The 24,264-nt window shown below is 45.0% G+C and overlaps 1 long non-coding RNA gene across 1 annotated transcript in view; it reads right to left on the reverse strand.

Moving 5' to 3' along the window:
- LOC106571027 (uncharacterized) overlaps positions 1–24,264 on the reverse strand; it is a 52,081-nt gene that overhangs the window by 12,944 nt on the left and 14,873 nt on the right. Inside the window, exons 3-4 of the long non-coding RNA XR_001320837.2 lie at positions 11,312–11,582; positions 3,235–3,349 (exon numbers count right to left, since the gene is read on the reverse strand). This is a non-coding gene — a long non-coding RNA (uncharacterized lncRNA). The remainder of the gene's footprint in view (positions 1–3,234; positions 3,350–11,311; positions 11,583–24,264) is intronic.

Consider the following 24,264-nt stretch of genomic DNA (forward strand, 5'->3'; position numbering starts at 1 on the left):
TTGTTAACCTCACCCACAGCATAATGGACTGGCTGACTGACTGTAGGGCAGCAAGGACACTATAGAGGCATGTTGTTAACCTCACCCACAGCATAATGGACTGACTGACTGACTTTAGGGCAGCAAGGAAACTATAGAGACATGTTGTTAACCTCACCCACAGCATAATGGACTGACTGACTGTAGGGCAGCAAGGAAACTATAGAGACATGTTGTTAACCTTACCCACAGCATAATGGACTGACTGACTGTAGGGCAGCAAGGAAACCATAGAGACATGTTGTTAACCTCACCCACAGCATAATGGACTGACTGACTGACTGTAGGGCAGCAAGGAAACTATAGAGACATGTTGTTAACCTCACCCACAGCATAATGGACTGACTGACTGTAGGGCAGCAAGGAAACTACAGAGACATGTTGTTAACCTCACCCACAGCATAATGGACTGACTGACTGTAGGGCAGCAAGGAAACTATAGAGACATGTTGTTAACCTCACCCACAGCATAGTGGACTGACTGACTGACTGTAGGGCAGCAATGAAACTATAGAGACATGTTGTTAACCTTACCCACAGCATAATGGACTGGCTGACTGACTGTAGGGCAGCAAGGAAACTATAGAGACATGTTGTTAACCTCACCCACAGCATAGTGGACTGACTGACTGACTGTAGGGCAGCAATGAAACTATAGAGACATGTTGTTAACCTTACCCACAGCATAATGGACTGGCTGACTGACTGTAGGGCAGCAAGGAAACTATAGAGACATGTTGTTAACCTTACCCACAGCATAATGGACTGACTGACTGACTGTAGGGCAGCAAGGAAACTATAGAGACATGTTGTTAACCTCACCCACAGCATAATGGACTGACTGACTGACTGTAGGGCAGCAAGGAAACCATAGAGACATGTTGTTAACCTTACCCACAGCATAATGGACTGACTGACTGACTGTAGGGCAGCAATGAAACCATAGAGACATGTTGTTAACCTCACCCACAGCATAATGGACTGACTGACTGACTGTAGGGCAGCAAGGAAACCATAGAGACATGTTGTTAACCTCATCCACAGCATAATGGACTGACTGACTGACTGTAGGGCAGCAAGGAAACTATAGAGACATGTTGTTAACCTCACCCACAGCATAATGGACTGACTGACTGACTGTAGGGCAGCAAGGAAACTATAGAGACATGTTGTTAACCTCACCCACAGCATAATGGACTGACTGACCGTAGGGCAGCAAGGAAACTATAGAGACATGTTGTTAACCTTACCCACAGCATAATGGACTGGCTGACTGACTGTAGGGCAGCAAGGAAACTATAGAGACATGTTGTTAACCTCACCCACAGCATAATGGACTGACTGACTGACTGTAGGGCAGCAAGGAATCTATAGAGACATGTTGTTAACCTCACCCACAGCATAATGGACTGACTGACTGACTGTAGGGCAGCAAGGAAACTATAGAGACATGTTGTTAACCTCACCCACAGCATAATGGACTGACTGACTGTAGGGCAGCAAGGAAACTATAGAGACTTGTTGTTAACCTCACCCACAGCATAATGGACTGACTGACTGACTGACTAGGGCAGCAAGGAAACTATAGAGACATGTTGTTAACCTCACCCACAGCATAATGGACTGACTGACTGACTGTAGGGCAGCAAGGAAACTACAGAGACATGTTGTTAACCTCACCCACAGCATAATGGACTGACTGACTGACTGTAGGGCAGCAAGGAAACTTCCCTGACTGTTGTGTTCCTCTGGTTTCCCCTCCTGTGGTGTGTGTGTGTGTGTGTGTGTGTGTGTGTGTGTGTGTGTGTGTGTGTGTGTGTGTGTGTGTGTGTGTGTGTGTGTGTGTGTGTGTGTGAGAGAGAATCTCTAGCTAGTGTTACAGCAGCCATACTCTACAGTCCCTCACTGGTCAAGAGGTATGTGTATGACAGAGAGTACACACACAATATCTACTCTTACAGTCTGTCAACAGTGGAGAGGTATGTGTTCAAGTATTATCATGCATAGAGTGTATATGAGATACACAGTGCATTCAGAAAGTATTCAGACCCCTTGACTTTAAAATGGATGAAGTAAATGTTTCCCCTCAGCTCCTGAGTGGCGCTGTAGTCTAAGGCACTGCATCGCAGTCCAAGAGGTATCACTACAGTCCCTGGTTTGAATCCAGGCTGTATCACATCCGGCTGTGATTGGGAGTCCCATAGGGCGGCGCGCAATTGGCCAGGGTTTGTCCGGTGTAGACCGTCATTGTAAATAAGAATTAGATTTTTAACTGACTTGCCTATTTAAATAAAACATTTATCTACACACAATACCCCATAATGACAAAGTGAAAACAGGTTTTTAGAAATGTTTGCAAATGTATTAAAACAAAAAAAACTGAAAAACTTATTTACATAAGTATTCAGACCCTTGGCTTATGTGAATCGAAATTGAGCTCAGGTGAATCCTGTTTCCATTGATCATCCTTGAGATGTTTCTACAACTTGATTGGAGTCCACCTGTGGTAAATTCAATTGGTTGGACATGATTTGGAAAGGCACACACCTGTCTATATAAGGTCCCACAGTTGACAGTACATGTCAGAGCAAAAACCAAGCCATGAGGTCGAAGGAATTGTCCGTAGAGCTCCGAGACAGGATTGTGTCGAGGCACAGATCTGGGGAAGGGCACCAAAACATTTCTGCATTATTGAAGGTCCTCAAGAACACAGTGGCCTCCATCATTCTTAAATGGAAGAAGTTTGGAACCACCAAGACTCTTCCTAAAGCTGGCTGCCTGGCCAAACTGAGCAATCGGGGGAGAAGGGCCTTGGTCAGGGAGGTGAACAAGAACCTGATGGTCACTCTGACAGAGCTCCAGGGTTCCTCTGTGGAGATGGGGGAACCTTCCAGAAGGACAACCATCTCTGCAGTACAACACCAATCAGGCCTTTATGGTAGCGTGGCCAGACGGAAGCCACTCCTCAGTGAAAATGTCTAAAAAAACTGTTTTTGCTTTGTCATTATGGGGTATTGTGATGTCATTATTGGGTATTGTGATGTCATTATGGGGTATTGTGATGTCATTATGGGGTATTGTGATGTCATTATGGGGTATTGTGATGTCATTATGGGGTATTGTTTGTAGATTGACGAGGAAAAAAACGATTTAATCAATTTTAGAATAAGGCTGTAACAAATGAACTGTACATACCACAAACACTTGGTGATGGTATGCATAGCTTCATCAGCATCCGCCGGGTCTGGACTCCAACTGCTATGCTGATGCTGAGGTATGTGTGAAGAGACGTGGAGGGGTGGTGGTTGACCTTGTGGGACCCAGAAGGGGTTTTATTTTGCTGTTTTTCTTGATTCAGGACTTTTCAACCTTTCTGTCTGAAAGTGGTGTTGGGTTAGACCTCCCCTCTCTTTCCGTCTGTCTGTGGTGTCAGGTTAGACCTCCCCTCTCTTTCCGTCTGTCTGTGGTCAGGTTAGACCTCCCCTCTCTTTCTGTCTGTCTGTGGTGTCAAGTTAGACCTCCCCTCTCTCTCTTTCTGTCTGTCTGTGGTGTCAGGTTAGACCTCCCCTCTCTTTCTGTCTGTCTGCGGTGTCAGGTTAGACCTCCCCTCTCTTTCTGTCTGTCTGCAGTATCAGGTCAGGCCCCCCCCTGTTTCCGTCTGTCTGTGGTGTCAGGTTAGACCTCCCCTCTCTTTCTGTCTGTGGTGTCAGGTTAGACCTCCCCTCTCTTTCTGTCTGTCTGCGGTATCAGGTCAGGCCTCCCCTCTCTTTCCGTCTGTCTGTGGTGTCAGGTTAGACCTCCCCTCTCTTTCTGTCTGTGGTGTCAGGTTAGACCTCCTCTCTCTTTCTGTCTGTCTGTGGTGTCAAGTTAGATCTCCCTTCTCTCTCTTTCTGTCTGTCTGTGGTGTCAGGTTAGACCTCCCCTGTCTTTCCGTCTGTCTGTGGTGTCAAGTTAGACCTCCCCTCTTTTTCCGTCTGTCTGTGGTGTCAAGTCAGACCTCCCGTCTCTTTCTGTCTGTCTGTGGTGTCAGGTTAGACCTCCCCTCTCTTTCTGTCTGTCTGTGGTGTCAAGTTAGACCTCCCCTCTCTCTCTTTCTGTCTGTCTGTGGTGTCAGGTTAGACCTCCCCTCTCTTTCTGTCTGTCTGTGGTGTCAAGTTAGACCTCCCCTCTCTCTCTTTCCGTCTGTCTGTGGTGTCAGGTTAGACCTCCCCTCTCTTTCTGTCTGTCTGTGGTGTCAAGTTAGACCTCCCCTCTCTCTCTGTCTCTCTGTCTGTGGTGTCAGGTTAGACCTCCCCTCTCTTTCCGTCTGTCTGTGGTGTAAGGTTAGACCTCCCCTCTCTTTCTGTCTGTGGTGTCAGGTTAGACCTCCCCTGTCTTTCCGTCTGTCTGTAGTGTCAGGTTAGACCTCCGCTCTTTTTCTGTCTGTCTGTGGTGTCAAGTTAGACCTCCCCTCTCTTTCCGTCTGTCTGTGGTGTCAAGTTAGACCTCCCCTCTCTCTCTTTCTGTCTGTCTGTGGTGTCAGGTTAGACCTCCCCTCTCTTTCCATCTGTCTGTGGGGTCAGGTTAGACCTCCCCTCTCTATCTGTCTGTGGTGTCAGGTCAGACCTCCCCTCTCTTTCCGTCTGTCTGTGGTGTCAGGTTAGACCTCCCCTCTCTATCTGTCTGTGGTGTCAGGTCAGACCTCCCCTCTCATTCCGTCTGTCTGTGGTGTCAGGTTAGACCTCCCCTCTCTTTCCATCTGTCTGTGGGGTCAGGTTAGACCTCCCCTGTCTGTCTGTCTGTGGTGTCAGGTCAGACCTCCCCTCTCTTTCTGTCTGTCTGTGGTGTCAGGTTAGACCTCCCCTCTCTATCTGTCTGTGGTGTCAGGTTAGACCTCCCCTCTCTTTCCGTCTGTCTGTGGTGTCAAGTTAGACCTCCCTTCTCTAGCTGTCCACTCTATCTGTCTGTTGTGTCAGGTTAGACCTCCCCTCTCTTTCTGTCTGTCTGTGGTGTCAAGTTAGACCTCCCCTCTCTCTCTTTCTGTCTGTCTGTGGTGTCAGGTTAGACCTCCCCTCTCTTTCTGTCTGTCTGTGGTGTCAAGTTAGACCTCCCCTCTCTCTCTTTCCGTCTGTCTGTGGTGTCAGGTTAGACCTCCCCTCTCTTTCTGTCTGTCTGTGGTGTCAAGTTAGACCTCCCCTCTCTCTCTGTCTCTCTGTCTGTGGTGTCAGGTTAGACCTCCCCTCTCTTTCCGTCTGTCTGTGGTGTAAGGTTAGACCTCCCCTCTCTTTCTGTCTGTGGTGTCAGGTTAGACCTCCCCTGTCTTTCCGTCTGTCTGTGGTGTCAGGTTAGACCTCCGCTCTTTTTCTGTCTGTCTGTGGTGTCAAGTTAGACCTCCCCTCTCTTTCCGTCTGTCTGTGGTGTCAAGTTAGACCTCCCCTCTCTCTCTTTCTGTCTGTCTGTGGTGTCAGGTTAGACCTCCCCTCTCTTTCCATCTGTCTGTGGGGTCAGGTTAGACCTCCCCTCTCTATCTGTCTGTGGTGTCAGGTCAGACCTCCCCTCTCTTTCCGTCTGTCTGTGGTGTCAGGTTAGACCTCCCCTCTCTATCTGTCTGTGGTGTCAGGTCAGACCTCCCCTCTCATTCCGTCTGTCTGTGGTGTCAGGTCAGACCTCCCCTCTCATTCCGTCTGTCTGTGGTGTCAGGTTAGACCTCCCCTCTCTTTCCATCTGTCTGTGGGGTCAGGTTAGACCTCCCCTCTCTATCTGTCTGTGGTGTCAGGTCAGACCTCCCCTCTCTTTCTGTCTGTCTGTGGTGTCAGGTTAGACCTCCCCTCTCTATCTGTCTGTGGTGTCAGGTTAGACCTCCCCTCTCTTTCCGTCTGTCTGTGGTGTCAAGTTAGACCTCCCTTCTCTAGCTGTCCACTCTATCTGTCTGTTGTGTCAGGTTAGACCTCCCCTCTCTATCTGTCTGTGGTGTCAAGTTAGACCTCCCCTCTCTATCTGTCTGTGGTGTCAGGTTAGACCTCCCCTCTCTTTCCGTCTGTCTGTGGTGTCAGGTTAGACCTCCCCTCTCTGGACAGACAGACAGACACTGGACAGACAGACAGACACTGAACAGACAGACACTGAACAGACAGACAGACACTGAACAGACAGACAGACACTGGACAGACAGACACTGGACAGACAGACAGACAGACAGACAGACAGACAGACAGACAGACAGACAGACAGACAGACAGACACTGAACAGACAGACACTGGACAGACAGACAGACACTGAACAGACAGACAGACAGACACTGGACAGACAGACACTGAACACACAGACAGACACTGGACAGACAGACACTGAACAGACAGACACTGGACAGACAGACAGACACTGGACAGACAGACAGACACTGAACAGACAGACAGACACTGAACAGGCAGACACTGAACAGGCAGACACTGGACAGACAGACACTGAACAGACAGACACTGGACAGACAGACAGACAGACACTGAACAGACAGACAGACACTGAACAGACAGACACTGGACAGACAGACACTGGACAGACAGACAGACACTGAACAGGCAGACACTGGACAGACAGACAGACACTGGACAGACAGACACTGAACAGACAGACAGACACTGGACAGACAGACACTGAACAGACAGACACTAGACAGACAGACAGACACTGAACAGACAGACAGACACTGAATAGACAGACACTGGACAGACAGACACTGGACAGACAGACAGACACTGAACAGGCAGACACTGGACAGACAGACAGACACTGGACAGACAGACACTGAACAGACAGACACTGGACAGACAGACAGACACTGGACAGACAGACACTGAACAGACAGACAGATACTGAACAGGCAGACACTGGACAGACAGACAGACACTGGACAGACAGACACTGAACAGACAGATACTGGACAGACAGACAGACACTGGACAGACAGACAGACACTGGACAGACAGACAGACACTGGACAGACAGACACTGGACAGAGAGACAGTGGACAGACAGACACTGAATAGTTAACCTTTATTTATATGGATGACGCTGGGCCACACTGTACCATGTCTACCCAAAATAGTTCACTTTTATTTAACTAGGCCAGTCTGTCTACAATGACGGCCTACACCGGCCAAAACCCAGACGACGCTGGGCCACTCTGTACCATGTCTACCCACAATACATTCAATCAACACAATCAAATGTATTTATAAAGCCAGATATCACCAAGTGCTTATACAGAAACCCAGCCTAACCCCCCCCCCCAAAACAAAACAGCACGCAATGCAGATGTAGAAGCACGACACCGAGTCAACCTACCTACAATACCCCATGTCTACTACCCACAGTACACCATGTCTGGACAGCTGACGATGTGAAGGTGTGAAACAGAACTACGTGTCTTTAACATAGAAGGGAAGCGACAATTGTGCAGAGATCCTCATTATAGCGGAGAGACAGCGTGAGAACGAGTGGTGTTGTGGTTAAACGTCATGAGGTGCGATCGGGCCTGCTGCTCGAGCTATCACGCTGAGCTGGGTATGAAATAGATCTGATCTTAAAGGGAAATTCCAAAGGGGAGGTTGGGGGGGTGTGGGGGATAAATAGATGTCTTTAGCCAGCATCAACATCATGGGACTGAGATGAAAGAATAGCTTTGTGAGAGACTCAGTCTATCATGGTTATGTGAGAGATTCAGTCTATCATGGTTATGTGAGAGATTCAGAGTATCATGGTTATGTGAGAGATTCAGAGTATCATGGTTATGTGAGAGATTCAGAGTAGCATGGTTATGTGAGAGAGTCAGAGTATCATGGTTATGCAACATTGGTGCAGTATGTACCGTATGTTACATACATGCCTAAAACACAGGAGGCTGCTGAGAGGAGGACAGCTCGTGATAGTAGCCGGGAACGGAAGAAAATGGAACGACATCCAACACCCGGGGAAACCATGGAAACCATGTGTTTGATTCCATTCCACTGATTCCGCTCCAGCTGTTACCACGAGCCCGTCCTCCTCAAATTAAGGTGCCACCAACCTCCAGTGGCTAAAAAAAACAACATCCTACGAAAGAAGATTTAGCCTTGTCCCGAGCCCTCATAATAACCAACAGTTACCTTAGAAAACGGATATATAACCCGTAGTATGGATTCTGGTCTGTTATCATCGGAGAGGTTGTTGTTTTTTTCTTCAATAAGTTTAACTGAGGTTGCAGATTAAACACTATAGAAGTAGGTCAAACAACTTGACCACTTCTTCACCACACGTGTCCGTTTAAGAGCCTGTTCTGAGCACAGAGATCAGAGGATTAAAAAGATCATATCTCTTGAGTATAAGTACCTCTAATTGGCTCTCTCCTGCCAGAGAAGAGAGATGTGTTTTAGAACAGAGAGAGGTGTGTTTTAGAACAGAGAGATGTGTTTTAGAACAGAGAGATGTGTTTTAGAACAGAGAGATGTGTTTTTGAACAGAGAGATGTGTTTTTGAACAGAGAGATGTGTTTTAGAACAGAGATGTGTTTTAGAACAGAGAGATGTGTTTTAGAACAGAGAGATGTGTTTTAGAACGGAGAGAGATGTGTTTTAGAACGGAGAGAGATGTGTTTTAGAACGGAGAGAGATGTGTTTTAGAACAGAGAGATGTGTTTTAGAACAGAGAGATGTGTTTTAGAACAGAGAGATGTGTTTTAGAACAGAGAGATGTGTTTTAGAACAGAGAGATGTGTTTTAGAACGGAGAGAGATGTGTTTTAGAACGGAGAGAGATGTGTTTTTGAACAGAGAGATGTGTTTTAGAACAGAGAGATGTGTTTTAGAACAGAGAGAGATGTGTTTTAGAACAGAGAGAGATGTGTTTTAGAACAGAGAGATGTGTTTTAGAACAGAGAGATGTGTTTTTGAACAGAGAGATGTGTTTTAGAACAGAGAGATGTGTTTTAGAACAGAGAGATGTGTTTTAGAACGGAGAGAGATGTGTTTTAGAACAGAGAGAGGTGTGTTTTAGAACAGAGAGATGTGTTTTAGAACAGAGATGTGTTTTAGAACAGAGATGTGTTTTAGAACAGAGAGATGTGTTTTAGAACAGAGAGATGTGTTTTAGAACAGAGAGATGTGTTTTAGAACAGAGAGAGATGTGTTTTTGAACAGAGAGAGATGTGTTTTTGAACAGATAGAGATGTGTTTTAGAACAGAGAGGTGTGTTTTAGAACAGAGAGATGTGTTTTAGAACAGAGAGAGGTGTGTTTTAGAACAGAGAGAGGTGTGTTTTAGAAGAGAGATGTGTGTTTTAGAACAGAGAGATGTGTTTTGAACAGAGATGTGTTTTAGAACAGAGATGTGTTTTAGAACAGAGATGTGTTTTGAACAGAGATGTGTTTTGAACAGAGAGAGGTGTGTTTTAGAACAGAGAGAGGTGTGTTTTAGAACAGAGAGAGATGTGTTTTAGAACAGAGAGAGGTGTGTTTTAGAACAGAGAGAGGTGTGTTTTAGAACAGAGAGAGATGTGTTTTAGAACAGAGAGAGGTGTGTTTTAGAACAGAGAGAGGTGTGTTTTTGAACAGAGATGTGTTTTTGAACAGAGATGTGTTTTTGAACAGAGATGTGTTTTGAACAGAGATGTGTTTTAGAACCGAGAGAGGTGTGTTTTAGAACCGAGAGAGGTGTGTTTTAGAACCGAGAGAGGTGTGTTTTAGAACCGAGAGAGGTGTGTTTTAGAACAGAGAGAGGTGTGTTTTAGAACAGAGAGAGGTGTGTTTTAGAACAGAGAGGTGTGTTTTAGAACAGAGAGATGTGTTTTTGAACAGAGATGTGTTTTTGAACAGAGATGTGTTTTTGAACAGAGATGTGTTTTAGAACAGAGATGTGTTTTGAACAGAGATGTGTTTTAGAACCGAGATGTGTTTTAGAACAGAGAGATGTGTTTTAGAACAGAGATGTGTTTTAGAACAGAGATGTGTTTTAGCACAGAGCTCAGAACAGGCATAATATGAGACACCAAGGTTATTTCTCTAAATTTCCTTCTAATTTTTTCCAACACAGTCTCGAAGGTGTGTGTGTGTGTGTGTGTGTGTGTGTGTGTGTGTGTGTGTGTGTGTGTGTGTGTGTGTGTGTGTGTGTGTGTGTGTGTGTGTGTGTGTGTGTGTGTGTGTGTGTGTGTGTGTGTGTGTGTGTGTGTGTGTGTGTGTGTGTGTGGTGGTGAGGCAGTGCCAGTAGAATAACTAGGATGTGAAAGAGAGAGAAAGGAAGGAGTATTGTTCTTGGCACTGAGCAGAACAACCAAATCCAAGACCCCAGATGGACTCAAACAAGCTCCAGCAATAACACACACACACAGAACAGATACACACACACACAGGATACACACCTAATAACTTGTGAATTAGTGGCAGTCTCTGTTCCCTGATATTGCTCTGTTCAGAGACCTTGTCTACCTAACCAGTCTGAACAATAGGAGTCTGGAGCCAGGCCCTTAAAACAACAACACAGCCTCCGTCTTTTAAGGAAATGCAATGTAAAGGCACACGGCTTACTTTATTGATACTTTTTCCTACGTTCCCAGATGGATGGACGGAGAGACGGACAGCCCACGCACACAGACAAAACTCTCACAATCACACGTAGAAACGTTCTCCCACAGAGAGGCTTCCCGCGTTGACACACTGTATAGTCAACGTCAACATTATTATTCTAATCAAATACTAAATCTATCAAGACTATACCGCAGTTACGTAATAGCTACAAGACACAGAGATATTGACTGTTTGAACACTGTCAATGTTATGAACTGTTGTGTCAGACACGATTAAACACAAACACTTTGAATTCCCTGAGGACGGTTTGGGTATAGTCCCTCTCTCTCTCCTCTCTCTCTCTCTCTCTCTGTCCCTCTCTCTCTCTCTCTCTCTCTCCTCTCTTTCTCCCTCCCCTCTCTCTCTCTCTCCTCTCTTTCTCCCTCCCTCCCTCCCTCCCCTCTCTCTCTCTCTCTCTCTCTCTCTCTCTCTCTCTCTCTCTCTCTCTCTCTCTCTCTCTCTCTCTCTCTCTCTCTCTCTCCTCTCTCTCTCTCGCTCTCTCTCTCTCGCTCTCTCGCTGTCTCGCTGTCTCTCTCTCCTCTCTCGCTGTCTCTGTCTCTCTCTCCTCTCTCGCTGTCTCTGTCTCTCTCTCCTCTCTCTCTCTTTCTCTCCTCTCTCTCTCTCTCCTCACAGGAAAACAAGACCACAGCAGCAACCATAGCGACAGAGCGAGAGGAAGACCTGGCCTGGGCCTGTCACCTATCACAGCTTCTGATTGGCTGAGAGGTCTGTTGTTGCTTTGTTGCCGTGGGATGTGCAGGCAGGTCTGTCAGCCGGAGAGAGCCTTGTGTTGCCGTGACCTTGTGTTGTTGCCGTGACGGACGCTGCTCAGCTCTCTCCACTCAGCAGTCCTGTCAGTCCCGTTATAGAGGCAGCAGGAAAGGAGACCGCAGGGTTTTACATATTTTATTCAACCTTTTCTTTTGACAGGGAATCATGCTGAGACCAAGATCTCTTTTACAGACGAGCCCTGTAAATACCAAAAAAAATACACTATTAAAAGCAAAACAGAGATCCAAAACACAATCGTAGAAAACATGAAGATTATTTGCTAGACTAGCTGTTAGACTGACAGTCTTTCTCTCTCTCTCTGTCTGTCTCTCTCTCTCTCTCTCTCTCTCTCTCTCTCTCTCTCTCTCTCTCTCTCTTTTCTCCGTCTCTCTCTCTCTCTCTTTGTCTCTCTCTCTCTCTCTCTGCCTCTCTCCCTCTCTCTCTCTCTCTCTCTCTGCCTCTCTCTCTCTCTCTGCCTCTCTCCCTCTCTCTTTCTCCCTCCTGCCTCTCTATCACTCATTCTGCTATTTTTTTACTACAGTTTCCTATAGAATATTAGCTATGAGTAGGTCGGTAGTCTAGCAGTTAAGAACGGTGGGCCAGTAACCGAAAGGCACTTAACCATAATTGCTCTTTTAAGTCGCTCTGGATAAGAGTGTTTGCTAAATTAGTAAAATGTTAAAATTGAAGACAGTACTTACTATCAAATTCTGTAGTAAACTTGAAGAATACTATGCTGCACACTGTAGTATCCCTCTAACATGAAGTACTTACTACAGAATGTTGTTGAATACTTTGGTAAATACTACAGTATTATCCACACACAAAACACCGCAGTAAATACTTTAGAAATGTCTGCGAAAAACACTACAGTCTGCAAAAAAAAAACAATACACTTTTATTTAACTATAGTAAATACTACAGTTTTTAATTTGTGCCACTCATAAGTGAGAAATCTACATGCCAAGTATAGCCCTTATATTTTGTCCCCTACAGAAAAGAGCAGAAGCTCTGAACTCCAGTCCTATCTACCTACATGTTATGGAACATGTGAATGTTTAGTATTTCCCCAGTTGGTTTCCTCAAGGAGAAAGCCTCCACTTCTGTGTCAAAGATAACAAAAACAAAAACAGTAAAATACTACGGTAGTGTCCTCTAAAACACTACAGTAAATACTACAGTATACTACAATCTGCAAAAAACACCAAATGAATTACTGTCGTATGTACTACAGTTTTCTTTTACTACATACTATAGTTAACTACACATACTACAGTAAATAAAAAATCTTATTTTTTCATGTGGGTTCTCTCCCCTCTCTCTGTCTCTCCTCGCTTTCCTGCTTCTCTCTCTCCTCTCCCTCCTCTCCCTCCTCTCTCTCCTCTCTCTCTCTCCTCTCCCTCTCCTCTTCCTCTTCCTCCTCTCCCTCTCCTCTCCTTTCTCTCCTCTCTCTCTCCTCTTCCTCCTTTCTCTCTCCTCTCTCTCTACTCTCCCTCCTCTCCCTCTCCTCTCCCTCCTCTCCCTCCTCTCTCTCTCTCCTCTCCCTCCTCTCTCTCCTCTCCATCCTCTCTCTCTCCTCTCCCTCCTCTCTCTCTCCTCTCCCTCCTCTCTCTCTCCTCTTCTATTCATCTTTCTCGTCTCTACTAGGTCTCTAGGTAATGCAGGTGCATCATGACTCCTCTGAATCTATTTACTTGATAACTAACTTTATTTCTTCCTCAGATTCCACTGACTCACTTTTGATGGACGCCGGTTTTGTTGATCCACCTGAAGTCTTGATGTACCTCGGGTCACATGACAGTAGGATTATCGGAAGTAATAAAACTTCAACATCATGTGAGTTATGTTTCTGGTTGTGGTGGATAGCTGCTGTTATATTCAAATCTCATATCTGTTTAATAAAACGTAATCTCATTAGAATACAACCGTTCCTGCTCTGGTAGCCAAGCATGATGTCATGGCCTAGTTACGCAACCTCTAACAGCCATTTGTCTCCTTCTTACAGACATTGTATTAAAACGGTTAACTAATAGCCTGATTCCAGCTACAAATAATGTGAGTCAAACATATTAGTGTTACTGATATACAATAATGGGTGCCGTTTTACAGGCACCTAACAAATTGTGCTATTCTGTATGTTTTTTTGTTGTTGTGTTTTTTGTAACTTGTTTGTAACTTGTTTGTACATAAATCCCTGATCCCCGTCATTTTACATGAAGAGTAGACGTCAATACAGGGGTCGCAGATCATGGTGGTTGGTGAGAATTTGTTGGTGATAATCCACCTTTTCCACTGGCGGAACAATCATTGGAGAATAAACTGGATGAGCTCCGATCGAGAATGTCCCACCAACGGGACATTCAAAACTGCAATATCTTTTGTTTCACTGAGTCATGGCTGAACGAGGATATGGATAATATACAGTTGGCTGGGTTTTCCGTGCATCGGCAAGACCAAACAGCAACCTCGAGTAAGACAAAGGGTGGTGGTCTGTGTCTATTTGTCAATAACAGCTGCTGAGCGATCTCTAAAAGGAAGTCTCTAGGTTTTGCATCGCTTGAGTTAGAATACCTCATGATAAACTGCAGTCCATACAATTTACCAAGAGATTTTTCATCTATATTATTCGTAGTCGTCTATTTACCACCACAAACCGATGCTGGCAATAAGATCGCCCTCAACGAGCTGTATAATCCCATAAGCAAATAAGAGAAGCAGCACCCCTAGTGGCCGGGGTCTTTAATGCAGGAAAACGTACATCCGTTTTACCTAATTTATACCAGCATGTCACATGTGCAACCAGAGACACATACAAAGCTCTCCCTCGCCCTAAATTTGGAAAATCTGACCATAATTATATCCTCCTTATTCATGCTTATAAGCAAAAACTCAAGCAGGAGGAACCCTTGACAATCTCATTACGGAAGTGGTCAGATGACGCGGATGCGTTTTGTGAGCACAGACTGGAAAATGTTCTGGGAATCATCCGTTGGAATGGAAGAGTATACCACATCAGTCACGATGTCGTCCCCACAGTGACTGTACTCCACATCTATATACATATCTACATCTCTCTGTACATACATAGCCCAACCAGAAGCCATGGATTACAGGCAACATCCACTCTGTGCTAAAGGCTCAATCGCTTCGAAGCAAGCAACACTGAAGCATGCATGAGAGCACCAGTTGTTCCGGACGACTGTGTGATCACGCTCTTCGTAGCCGATATGAGTAAGACCTTTAAACAGGTCAACATTCCCAAGTCCGCAGAGCCAGACGGATTACCAGGACGGGTACTCAGAGCATGCGCTGACCAACTGGCAATTGTCTTCACTGACATTTTCAACCTCTCCCTGACTGAGTCTGTAATACCTACATGTTTCAAAAGACCACCATAGTCCCTGTGCCCAAGAACGCCAAGGTAACCTGCTTAAATGACTACGGCCCCGTTGCACTCACGTCTGTAGCCATGAAGTGCTTTGATAGGCTGGTCATGGCTCACATCAACACCATCATCCCAGAAACCCTAGACAAACTTCAATTTGCATACCGCCCAAACAGATCTACAGATGATGCAATCTCTATTGCACTCCACACTGCCCTTTCCCACCTGGACAAAAGGAACACCTATGTGAGAATGCTATTCATTGACTACAGCTAAGCGTTCAACACCATAGTGCCAACAAAGGTCATTACTAAGCTAAGGACCCTGGGAGTAAACACCTCCCTCTGCAACTTGATCCTAGACTTCCTGACTGGCTGCCCCCAGGTGGTAAGGGTAGAGAACAACACATTAGCCATGCTGATTCTTAGCGGTGTGTGTTTAGTCCCCTCCTGTACTCCCTGTTAACCCACGACTGCATAGACACGCACGACTCCAATACCATCATTAAGTTTGCCAATGGTATGGCAGTGTGGTGCCAGGACAACAACCTCTCCCTCAATGTGAGCAAAACAAAGGAGCTGATCGTGGACTACAGGAAAAGGAGGACAGAGTACGCCCCCATTCACATCGACAGGGCTGTAACGGAGCGGGTCGAGATCTTCAAGTTCCTTGGTGTCCACATCACTAAGGATCCATCATGGTCCAAACACACACCAAGACAAACGTGAAGAGGGCACCACAGCGCCTATTCCCCCTCCGGAGACTGAAAATATTTGGCATGGGTCCTCGGATTCTCAAACTGTTTACGCTACTGCTACTGTGGGAGATAAGCAGCTGTGCTGAAGGGGAAAGAACATAAATATTTTGGCTATAGGAGGAGAAGAAGACATCTACATTTTACATTTTAGTCATTTAGCAGACGCTCTTATCCAGAGCGACTTACAGTAGTGAATGCATACATTTCATCATTATTTTTTTTTCATACTGGTCCCCTGTGGGAATCGAACCCACAACCCTGGCGTTGCAAACACCATGCTCTATCAACTGAGCCACACAGGACCATGTGGTTCTGATAGAGCAACAGGCCATGGTGGGAGGCATAGCAACCTGACAACCAGACTTGAGTTATGCAGAAAGGGCCCCCAAATACTCAAGATAGCCAGACAAAGGGGTACAGAGAAAAGGATGAGCACAGATGTGGGCGTTAACAAGCAACAACTCATATGGAGAGATAATGGTAAAGAACGGTCAAGGGAAGCTATTTTCATATAGAGGGAGGGGACTCTATACGTTATGCAAAGACAGAATCATATAAAGATAGGACTCTGTAATATGAGAATTTAGTCTTTTCCATGGAGGGGCTTGGCTCTGTTACGTGTGTAATAGGGTCCTTCCATGGAAGGGCTCGGCTTTGCTACTCTGTAATAAAGTCTATATTGAATTCACAAGTTCTTGTAAGAGTATTATGTTCTTAAGACAATTTTCCACGACACTACTCACTGTTTATTATCGATTCATGTTCACCTACATGCAGTGGTAGAAAAAGTACCCAATTGTCATACTTGAGGAAAAGTAAAGTTACCGTAATAGAAAACAATTCAAGTAAAAGTGAAAGTCACCCAGTAAAATACTACTTGAGTAAAAGTCTAAAAGTATTTGGTTTTAAATATACTTAAGTATCAACAGTAAATTGTTAAAATATAAAAGTAAAAGTATAAATCATTTTTAATTCCTTATATTAAGCAAACCAGAAGACACAATTTTCTTGATTTTTTTTAATTTACAAACAGCTAAGGGCACACTCCAAAACTCAGACATCACCTACAAATGAAGCATTTGTGTTTAGTGAGTCCTCCAGATCAGAGGCAGTAGGGAGGACCAGGGATGTTCTCTGTTTAGTGAGTCCACCAGATCAGAGGCAGTAGGGTGAACCAGGGATGTTCTCTGTTTAGTGAGTCCTCCAGATCAGAGGCAGTAGGGATGACCAGGTATGTTCTCTGTTTAGTGAGTCCTCCAGATCAGAGGCAGTAGGGTGAACCAGGGATGTTCTCTGTTTAGTGAGTCCTCCAGATCAGAGGCAGTAGGGAGGACCAGGGATGTTCTCTGTTTAGTGAGTCCACCAGATCAGAGGCAGTAGGGTGAACCAGGGATGTTCTCTGTTTAGTGAGTCCTCCAGATCAGAGGCAGTAGGGTGAACCAGGGATGTTCTCTGTTTAGTGAGTCCTCCAGGTCAGAGACGGTACCAGTACCCCCTGTATATAGCCTTATTGTCATTTTATTGTGTTACTTTTTAAACTTTATTTCTTATTATTTATTTATTTTTGCAAATATTTTCTTATTTACTTTGAAAAACTGCCTTGTTGGTTAAGGGCTTGTAAGTAAGCATTTCAGGGTAAGGTTGAATTCTGTTGTATTCGGACCATTTTTTATTTTACCTTTATTTAACTAGGCAAGTCAGTTAAGAACAAATTCTTATTTACAATGACGGCCTACCAGAGGGCAAAAGGCCTCCTGCGGGGATGGGGGCTGCGATTAAAAATAAATTCAATAAAAATATAGGACCAAACACACATCACGACAAGAGAGATAACACAACAATACATAAAGAGAGACCTAATGTCACGGTTGTCGTAAGGAGAGGACCAAAATGCAGCAGGGAAGTGTATACTCATCTTCTTTATTACGGACAACGAAGGAAAAACCAAAATAAACACGTATACAAAAACACAAACGAACTAGAGAGTCTTGTCAGGCGCGCGCACACACACACACACAGCAAAACAAGAAACAATCTCCCACAAACACTAAACCAAACACATACCCATATATAGGACTCTCAATCAGAGGCAACTAGAAAACACCTGCCTCCAATTGAGAGTCCAAACCCCAATTAACTAGACATAGATATACAACTAACCAGAAAGAACATAGAAATACTAACACAGAACATAACCCGGAACTAACTAACCAAACACCCTACTAAATAAACCACCACCCCGAACCACATAAACAAAATACCCTCTGCCACGTCCTGACCAAACTACAATTACAAATAATCCCTAATACTGGTCAGGACGTGACACCTAAGACAACAACATAGCAAGGCAGCAGCACATGACAACACAGCATGGTAGCAACACAGCATGACAACAACATGGTAGCAACACAACCTGTCAGCAGCACAACATGGTAGCAGCACAAAATGGTAGCAGCACAAAACAGGGTACAAACATTATAGGGCACAGACAACAGCACAAAGGGCAAGAAATCTATTTTGATTTGATTTATTTTGAGACATTTCAACCCTGTTTTGCAGACATAATATTGTCCATTCTGTAGTAACTTACATTACATATGCACTCTCTCAACCATCTGATTACACACACCACATCTACACCTATAGACGTATCTACACCTATAGACGTATCTCCACCTATAGACGTATCTACACCTATAGACATATCTACACCTATAGACATATCTACACCTATAGACACATCTACACCTATAGACATATCTCCACCTATAGACATATCTACACCTATAGACATATCTACACCTATAGACATATCTACACCTATAGACACATCTACACCTATAGACATATCTACACCTATAGACATATCTACACCTATAGACATATCTACACCTATAGACACATCTACACCTATAGACACATCTACACCTATAGACACATCTACACCTATAGACATATCTACACCTATAGACATATCTACACCTATAGACGTATCTACAACCTGTAGACATATCTACACCTATAGACACATCTACACCTATAGACGTATCTCCACCTATAGACGTATCTACACCTGTAGACGTATCTACACCTATAGACACATCTACACCTATAGACGTATCTACACCTATAGACACATCTACACCTATAGACACATCTACACCTATAGACGTATCTACACCTATAGACGTATCTACACCTATAGACGTATCTACACCTGTAGACACATCTACACCTATAGACGTATCTACACCTATAGACACATCTACACCTATAGACATATCTACACCTATAGACACATCTACACCTATAGACACATCTACACCTATAGACATATCTACACCTATAGACACATCTACACCTATAGACACATCTACACCTATAGACGTATCTACACCTATAGACATATCTCTACCTGTGTGGAGACTCGGGAAAGTCAGGTAGCTTTAAAGGACCTACACACTGACACTGGAACACGCACTCACACACACACACACACACACACACACACACACACACACACACACACACACACACACACACACACACACACACACACACACACAATACACACAAACGCACTCACACACATTTACATTTACATTTACATCATTTAGCAGACGCTCTTATCCAGAGCGACTTACAAATTGGTGCATTCACCTTATGATATCCAGTGGAACAACCACTTTACAATAGTACATCTATATCTTTTTCTTTTTTTAAATCTTTTTTTTGGTGAAGAATGGCGTAACAGCACCTCTTCAACCTAAGGAGGCTGAGAAATTTGGCTTGTCACCTAAAACACTCACAAACTTTTACAGATGCACAATCGAGAGCATCCTGTCGGGCTGTATCACCGCCTGGTACGGCAGCTGCTCCGCCCATAACCGGAAGGCTCTCCAGAGGGTAGTGAGGTCTGCACAACGCATCACCGGGGGCAAACGACCTGCCCTCCAGGACACCTACACCACCCGATGTCACAGGAAGGCTAAAAAGATCATCAAGGACATCAACCACCCGAGCGACTGCCTGTTCACCCCGCTATCATCCAGAAGGCGAGGTCAGTACAGGTGCATCAAAACTGGGACCGAGAGACTGAAAAACAGCTTCTATCTCAAGGCCATTAGACTGTTAAACAGCCATCACTAGCATAGAGTGGCTGGCTGCCAACATACAGACTCAAATCTCTTGCCACTTTAATACATTTAATAAATGGATTTAATAAAGGTATCATTTGTCACTTTAAATAATGCCACTTTAATAATGTCTACATATCCTATATTACTCATCTCATATGTATATACTGTATTTTATACCATCTACTGCATCTTGCCTATGCCGTTTGGCCATCGCTCATCCATATATTTATATGTACATATTCTTATTCATCCCTCTACATTTGTGTGTATAAGGTAGTTGTTGTAAATTTGTTAGATTACTTGTTAGATATTACTGCACTGTCGGAACTAGAAGCACAAGCATTTCGCTACACTCACATTAACATCTGCTAACCATGTGTATGTGACAAATAAAATGTGATTTGATGGTCATCGGTAGGTGGGGGCCAGAGATTACATTTACATTTTAGCAGACGCTCTTATCCAGAGCATCTTACAGTAGTGAATGCATACATTTCATACATTTATTATAATTTTTTTTCCCAGCACTGGTCCCCCGTGGGAATCAAACCCACAACCCTGGCGTTGCAAACATCATGCTTTACCAACTGAGCCACACAGGACCAGATTGTGGGTAAGGGGTGTTAATAACGATGTTGACAGATGGGCTGAGGGTTAATTAAGGGTCAAGGTTAAGGTTCACACTTGGTACCAAAAACGTATAACTGCACTTTTACCTAGTGAACTGTCCGTTGTTGTCTCTGATCTCTATCTGATCAATGACCACTAACCTCTGCTTCCAGATCAAGCTCTGACACCGGCATACTACTGGTCCACACTTTACCTTGTAGCAGTGTGTAAAGTAATTCACTTTGGTGGGTCCCCTGCGGGACGGTTGAGCTAATGTAGGCTAATGCAATTAGCATGAGGTTGTAAGAAACAAGAACATTTCCCAGGACATAGACATATCTGATATTGTCAGAAAGCTTAAATTCTTGTTAATCTAACTGCACTGTCCAATTTACAGTAGCTATTACAGTGAGAGAATACCATGCCATTGTTTGAGGAGAGTGCGCAGTTTTAAAAATACAAAAAAGTGGTTGTTTTTTCTTTTACCAGATCTAATGTGTTATATTCTCCTACATTCCAAACTTCAAAGTGTTGCCTTCCAAATGGTACCAAGAATATGTATATCCTTGCTTCAGGGCCTGAGCTATAGGCAGTTAGATTTGGGTATGCCATTTTAGGCAAAAATGTAAAAAAAGGACCAGATCATTAGATCTGTGTGTCGTTGTCTCCCCCCCACACCCCCCACCCCCACAGGACGGTTGAGCTAACGTGCGCTAATGTGATTAGCATGACGTTGTAAGTAACAAGAACATATCCCAGGACATAGACATGTCTTATATGGGCAGAAAGCTTAAATCCTTGTTAATCTAACTGCACTGTCCAATTTAGCTATTACAGTGAAAAAAATATCACGCTATTGTTTGAGGTGAGTGCACAACAACAAAAAACTTTTATCACGGCTACTGGTTTGATACATTCGCCTCTGAAGGTAAATAATGTACTTACATTCAGTAACCTTGCTCTGATTTGTCATCCTGAGGCTCCCATAGATAAAATGTAGCATAGTTTTGTTTGATAAAATCCTTTTTTATATTCAAATGGAGGAACTGGCTTCTACAGTTTGAACCCATTGCTGTGTCAGATTCTTGATATCAAGAGATTACTGACGCTTGTGCTTGTAAATTATTAGCGGTTTTGGTACTTGTCTGATGATGCAACCATTTCTAGTCCCCGCTGGCCTGGCCTGGGTACTGACAGGCTGATGACTATCTACACCCTAGTCAATGTTTCCTGCGGAGGGAGTTTGGCCGCTCTCCGACATGGAGGATGACTGGGCCGGGAGATGCATCTCTGGTAAATGTATAGACAGTCATAGTGTTACAGGTCAAGTCTGAAGGGGTGAGATTTCAATATTTGTCTAACAGTCTCTTAGTGATGGGAGTTTGAGCGAAGTTGTCCGCTTTCTACACAGATTGAAGAAGTGCATCTGGTCTGGCCAGGAGATGTTTCTTTTAGGTAGATTTGCAGACCTAAGGAGAGGGTGTGTTACAGGTCAGGTCTGAAGGTGAGAGGAGATTTCGGTATGATGCAACCCTTGTTAGTCCTCCCTGGCCCGGTGTGAATAGAAAGCTCAAAGCCCTCACTACATGTTCTCACTACGGAACTCCAATTTGAGCAGCAGCAGCTGAAAAATGAGCTCCTACAAATATTGAAATTTACATGGTTTTTAGAGTGAAGTACATCGGAAAAAAGCAAAAGAAAACTGCAAGACTGAATAGGAGAAAAAACAAGCAACAAACAAAGAAGATAGGCTTTTGAAAAATAACTATTTTTCATAAAATTGTAGTTATCTTAGCAAGCTGAATTGTTTACCAGTTGCTAAGCAGTTGCTAGGGACTCTTTTGGAAGAAGCTAGCTAGCTAACGAAGAACAACAAAGAATATCTAGTTAACAGAAGAAAAGAAAGAGAAAATCAGGACAGAAGAAAAAGGATATCAAAGTGAAACAGTTCTCTAAAGACACAGGAGACAATAATACAAGAAACAACACTTCTGTAGCTTGTCAACTATGTGTCTGTCTATCCCTGTTCTCTCCTCTCTGCACAGGCCATACAAACGCTTCACACCGCGTGGCCGCTGCCACTCTAACCTGGTGGTCCCAGCGCGCACGACCCACGTCGAGTTCCAGGTCTCCGGCAGCCTCTGGAACTGCCGGTCTGCAGCCAACAAGGCTGAGTTCATCTCAGCCTATGCTACCCTCCAGTCCCTAGACTTCCTGTCGCTGACGGAAACATGGATTACCACAGATAACACTGCTACTCCTACTGCTCTCTTTTCGTCTGCCCACGTTTTCTCGCATACCCCTAGAGCATCGAGCCAGCGGGGTGGTGGCACTGGAATCCTCATCTCTCCCAAGTGGACATTCTCTCTTTCTCCCCTGACCCATCTGTCTATCTCCTCATTTGAATTCCATGCTGTCACAGTTACCAGCCCTTTCAAGCTTAACATCCTTATCATTTATCGCCCTCCAGGTTCCCTTGGAGAGTTCATCAATGAGCTTGACGCCTTGATAAGTTCCTTTCCTGAGGATGGCTCACCTCTCACAGTTCTGGGTGACTTTAACCTCCCCACGTCTACCTTTGACTCATTCCTCTCTGCCTCCTTCTTTCCACTCCTCTCCTCTTTTGACCTCACCCTCTCACCTTCCCCCCCTACTCACAAGGCAGGCAATACGCTTGACCTCATCTTTACTAGATGCTGTTCTTCCACTAATCTCATTGCAACTCCCCTCCAAATCTCCGACCACTACCTTGTATCCTTTTCCCTCTTGCTCTCATCCAACACTTCTCACTCTGCCCCTACTCGGATGGTATTGCGCCGTCCCAACCTTCGCTCTCTCTCTCCCGCTACTCTCTCCTCTTCCATCCTATCATCTCTTCCCTCTGCTCAAACCTTCTCCAACCCATCTCCTGATTCTGCCTCCTCAACCCTCCTCTCCTCCCTTTCTGCATCCTTTGATTTTCTCTGTCCCCTATCCTCCAGGCCGGCTCGGTCCTCCCCTCCTGCTCCGTGGCTCGACGACTCACTACGAGCTCACAGAACAAGGCTCCGGGCAGCCGAGCGGAAATGGAGGAAAACTCGCCTCCCCTGCGGACCTGGCATCCTTTCACTCACTCCTCTCTACATTCTCCTCTTCTGTCTCTGCTGCTAAAGCCACTTTCTACCACTCTAAATTCCAAGCATCTGCCTCTAACCCTAGGAAGCTCTTTGCTACCTTCTCCTCCCTCCTGAATCCTCCTCCCCCTCCTCCCTCTCTGCGGATGACTTCGTCAACCATTTTGAAAAGAAGGTTGACGATATCCGATCCTCGTTTGCTAAGTCAAACGACACCGCTGGTCCTGCTCACACTGCCCTACCCTGTGCTTTGACCTCTTTCTCCCCTCTCTCTCCAGATGAAATCTCGCGTCTTGTGACGGCCGGCCGCCCAACAACCTGCCCACTTGACCCTATCCCTCCTCTCTTCTCCAGACCATTTCCGGAGACCTTCTCCCCTTCCTCACCTCGCTCATCAACTCATCCTTGACCGCTGGCTACGTCCCTTCCGTCTTCAAGAGAGCGAGAGTTGCACCCCTTCTGAAAAAAACCTACACTCGATCCCTCCGATGTCAACAACTACAGACCAGTATCCCTTCTTTCTTTTCTCTCCAAAACTCTTGAACGTGCCGTCCTTGGCCAGCTCTCCTGCTATCTCTCTCAGAATTACCTTCTTGATCCTAATCAGTCAGGTTTCAAGACTGGGCATTCAACTGAGACTGCTCTTCTCTGTGTCACGGAGGCTCTCCGCACTGCTAAAGCTAACTCTCTCTCCTCTGCTCTCATCCTTCTAGACCTATCTGCTGCCTTTGATACTGTGAACCATCAGATCCTCCTCTCCACCCTCTCCGAGTTGGGCATCTCCGGCGCGGCCCACGCTTGGATTGCGTCCTACCTGACAGGTCGCTCCTACCAGGTGGCGTGGCGAGAATCTGTCTCCGCACCATGCGCTCTCACCA

This window comes from Salmo salar, chromosome ssa15 (assembly GCF_905237065.1).
Source record: "Salmo salar chromosome ssa15, Ssal_v3.1, whole genome shotgun sequence".
Taxonomy (NCBI): domain Eukaryota; kingdom Metazoa; phylum Chordata; class Actinopteri; order Salmoniformes; family Salmonidae; genus Salmo; species Salmo salar.